The sequence below is a fragment of the Haliaeetus albicilla genome, chromosome 21 (genome assembly GCF_947461875.1).
Source record: "Haliaeetus albicilla chromosome 21, bHalAlb1.1, whole genome shotgun sequence".
NCBI classification, from domain to species: domain Eukaryota; kingdom Metazoa; phylum Chordata; class Aves; order Accipitriformes; family Accipitridae; genus Haliaeetus; species Haliaeetus albicilla.
In genome coordinates this window covers 4971497-4976132 of record NC_091503.1, presented here as the reverse complement: position 1 = coordinate 4976132, position 4636 = coordinate 4971497, and the positions used below count along the sequence as shown (strand labels likewise).

Here is a 4636-nt window from a genome sequence, read left to right as displayed (position 1 = left end):
CTCCAAAGTGCTAGGTCAGGAATTCCTTTCCAAAGGTACAGTCTAATGAATGTGCCGGGCAAGTCTGGTGCAGTCAGTTACCTGCTATCAACTATTTGGCAACTCACTGTTTACACAGTATAGTCAGTATAGTCTGGTTTCTGCTTGGAGACAATACCTACTATAGTGAAACTACGTACTCTGTAAACAGAAACAAAATTCCCCAAGGGGACTGAGGCAGCGCCAATACTTTGCTTTTAATTATTTGACTAAATTAACCATTTCCTACTGTCTGGGATTTGATTTGTTTTATATTAATCCCCTTAATTATTCAGTCTTCCTCACACAGACAGCTCACAATGACCATGCACAAACCTGTTGTATAAAGTGTAATAATGCCTGAAGACTAATAATTGATAAGGTATCATGCAGAGTATTATGAGCTGGCAGTCTGGCAGTTTCATTAATCTACAGAGTACACAGATTTTTATTACCTTTGCTTCTTGGAGTTTCCATCCAAAAACCCATTAGGCCTATGAGTATGGCATACCTGAGAGTCTAACCACTTACAGCTGATGAAATAGTATTCCCTGTTTTCCAGGTTTCATTTTTTTGTGGGGAAACAACTGATTTAAGCCTATCCTGGTGAGTAACTCCATAAACATGTTCCTGCTCTTGCACTAAGGCCCACATTTCTAAAGATAATCCAGCCCCTCCTCTACCAAACATAGCCCATGAGTTTTACATAAAAGCATCTTACCTTTCAAAGTGGCTCAACTATACCTCAAGATATTTTGCCATATATCTAGGAAAAAGTGGGCCAAGTGGTAGGACTGTTAACTGCCTGAGTAACTCTGAAAAAGAACTCAACCATCTAGGTCATTCAAGCCAAGGCAATGACACCTATGGGAATTTTCAAATATTCCTGGAAGTCTATTTCAGTTTATTTCAATGAGGGATTAAAGAGCCTACTTGCATCTTTCTGCCTCTAAGTATTTTCTAAATCTGGCCACTAAGCCATGCAGCCTAAAATCCTTAATATTTTTGTCCCACAGCCATAATTCTTCTCTAAGCCTTGGACTGGTTGATCTCTATTCCCATGAGTTTCTCGCCAAATAATGCTATATAGAACATCACTAAAAAAATCAGCTCACTTAAAGCAGTATAATGGTCTCATTGCTGTACCTCAACCTTCACTTGCAACAACTCCCTACTGATAATGCTGGAGAATCTTCCTTTTGTCTTGAAAAATATCATGAATGAAAACAGACAGGGCTTATTTTTATTTGCAAGAAATAATAAAACTCTGCAAAAACAAAGTTAAGAACACCACCACCACCACCCATGTTTTTATTTATATGTTTACAAAGAACACAGTGAGCTTTCTAATCTGATGAGGTGACCGTGGGACACTCTGCAGGAGATTACTTGAAGAGAAGAGAAAAATGATTTTATTTTTGCTATGTGTTAAAATGTTTCGTTTATGGCATGCACTTAGTCATTTGAATACTGAGGAAGTAACAACACAGCACAGAGTCAGAAGAGCCCGAATGCATTTCTGGAGTTTATTTCTAGCATATGGTGAAAGTTCACAGTCTGGCTCAGAAAAGGCATTTAGCTATTTCCGATTGTTTAACTTTGGCTTGTCCCTGCCTACTGAATAATAAGGTAGGTTACGCACTGCAGTGGTTGAACAAAGTCCCTCTCCATACTTCCATTGTGTCATTGCAGGGGATCATGGGAAACCCCCTTTTATTTTTAATCTTCCTGTAACTAAAAATACCTTAAACCAAAATAATACTTGCAGACAGCTTTTTAAAGCTATCTCGAAAATGAGGCTTTTCTTGGTCGGTTACTGATGTTATTTTGCTTAGCAGAGTATTTTCACCTTTTCCTCCACTTGTTTGAACTAAATTACATTAAAAGGTCTTTATTACAACCAAGCCATCAGAAACATTTACTTTACCCCTAAACTTACTCTGAAACTTTCTAAAGTTAATGTATACATTCCAATTAAACTTAGACTTTGGCATAGGCTGCACCAGTACCTGGTTCATAAGCATACACTTGTAAAAAAATCAGTACATAAATCTGTCTATCCAGAGAAATCCTTTGGGTCTGAGCTGATATCTTACAGAGTTGTTCCTCTCACCTACGGCTTTGTTCCTCTCATCTACGAGTTTCTCCTCACGCTTGGTATCACAACCAGATTCATCATTACAGATAAGGCCTCAGGCAAAGATCTGGTATTCAGCTTTGAATAAAACCTGTATTCTCCAGCAAGGCCCCCAGACCTCTTGCCTAAGATCTATTTTAGTAAATTACTCTCTACACAAACTTTTATGGCCACATGAGGAGGAAAAAGTATGCAAAACTGTGGACATTTATATCCTGGTTCACAGTTCTATGGAAAGGGTAAAGGATGCGAGATACACCACAGCCATGGTACCAAAGGTTGTAAATGCCTCTGATCTTACTGTGACCTGCACCATCTCACACAGCAACGCTGTTCCTCTATAACATACCACAATGCTCAATTCCAGAAGCATAAGCTCAGTACGAACCAGCACACATTACCGCATTACACCAGCGGGGATTTTCTTCCTTTCTTTGCTCCCTGCTGCTTTTCCCTATTAGCCTTGTTGTTCTGCTCTGTTAGGTCTGCATTCCTGTCAAGTTCCTATCTCTGCTAACTCTCTTAGTAAGGGCAAGACTGGGAGATTTTCGTGATTCTCTGCCTTTGAAATGCAACGTGTAGGAGGTGTGAGGAGAAGAAACAGTAGAGAGCTAAATTAGCACAGAATGAGGAAAATTGTGACAAAAAAAAAAAGGCTAGCAAACAAACAAACAAACAAAGAAACAAACAAAAACTATGTATGCTCACGATTCCATTTCATTTAGAAGCTCAGTGTATTTTTCCGGATGATGGATTGCTCCAATTTAGAAGGTGAACAAACTCAACCCGGTGACCTTCAGCAATATGTTCAAGGTCCTTCAAGCGGTACTGAAATCCCACTCTTCCCTTCATTGTCCATTTGACGGACATCTAGACCACATCTTAAGAGAACAGATAGATGAAGAAAGATTTAGCTATTTTGTATATTTCATACAATTTTAAGAACAAAAAATACCAATCCACATGGATAGGCCTGATCCGAAATCTCAGCTACAGCTATTTAAACAGAGGAGTTGGACCCAGGATTTTGTGTCTGCCTTACTATAGCAAAGGCCTCAGCTTTGAAAAACACATTTGAATAATTCAAAATAGACTTAATTCATGGTTATATAACTGAATTATTTTACTTTTCATTATGCAGTAAAACTTTGTCATGGAGAATTCTAATTCTTGTTAGGAAGTTTTGCATTTTGACAGTTTGTATCACCTGATTAGCAAAGAAGAAGAAGGGGAATCGTGGGCAAGCAAGTTAACTAGCCTATTTTTGTTAAAAAGCTAAGCAGGTAAATATAGCTTTGATTTTTATGTTATATTCATTCAGTTTTATTGTCAACATATTCATGTCACTAATGTCTCTAATGGGCATAATTCGGTTACCTGGTCATGATTAATTTGCAAACCCAGGAAAAAAAAAAATTCACCTTTTAAATCAGAATCATAAATATAAAAAGTGAAGTTAAAAAAATATCAGATGAAAGCCAAGACTCTATAGATCAATAATCGAGGAAGAAATGGGCAAGTCAAGAGACACGCTAATGTCTGAGCAGAAATTAAGGCCTATACTGCATAGGCGGCCACCCAAACCTGCTTTCAACTCCCCCTCATGAGGCAACAGGTTGAAACAGTTCTTAAAGTCATACAAAAAGTGACAAGACATTACCTGGGAATTGGAAGGGGAAGTCATGATATGATCCAAAGCCGTAGCGACAGTATTTAACAGCGCTTGCTTTCCCTCATAAAGCATAGACTGAGAAGTTCTGAGCAAAATCTGTCAAGAATGAAACACTGATTATTGTCAATAAATTAGAACATTGCCCAAGCACTGCCTACATAACCTGTGTATAACACATTGCCATATCTTTTCTGCCCATGTGCATACTTTGGCCTACAGACTTCTCTTTTTTCACAGTGTTTGACAGTGATCTTCAAAGGACTCCGGTTTCTCAACAACATGTATGAAGGGATTTGACCTCCTGGGACAAGCCACAGCAAAATAAATAAAAAAGCAGAAGCTGAACTTTGAAATTATCAACATTCAAGCAGAAGTATGAAGCCAAACACTGTCAGCTTTCAGTAATATCCGTGGAGGACTATAGGCAGTTACACCCAGAAAGGAATGAAATTAAGGTAATGGTTTTCTAACCCTGATAAAAAAGTGACTTACCAATTAAGAAAAGTCCAGGACAGGTTGCTTAAAACTAGCAAGCTTAGTTTCAGAGGCCACAAACAGAATTTCTGCAGGTATAGCATGATACAGTACTTTAGAGGCATTGAAATGTTTAGGTTATGATTTTGAATTAACTTGCTCTTTTGAAATCTCATTAACGATGCTGAATGGCTATCAGAAAAATGTGCAAGCCTCACCTGTATGTTCTCTTGCTGCTTTATTAAAGCAATTTTGTATGGGTTTCCTAACTTCCATGGTAATTTAAAAATGTTTTTTATATTAAGCTTTTTGTATGAGGATTGAGTTTTAAAATT

At 37.9% G+C, this 4636-nt stretch overlaps 1 long non-coding RNA gene across 1 annotated transcript; it reads right to left on the bottom strand.

The window, feature by feature from the left end:
- Positions 1–2854: 2854 nt before the first annotated feature.
- On the bottom strand, positions 2855–3982 carry LOC138690256 (uncharacterized). The gene is made up of 2 exons (XR_011329057.1): positions 3816–3982; positions 2855–3036 (listed from the first exon to the last, which is right to left on the bottom strand). It is a non-coding gene; the product is annotated as an uncharacterized lncRNA (long non-coding RNA).
- Between the last annotated feature and the right edge of the window lie 654 nt (positions 3983–4636).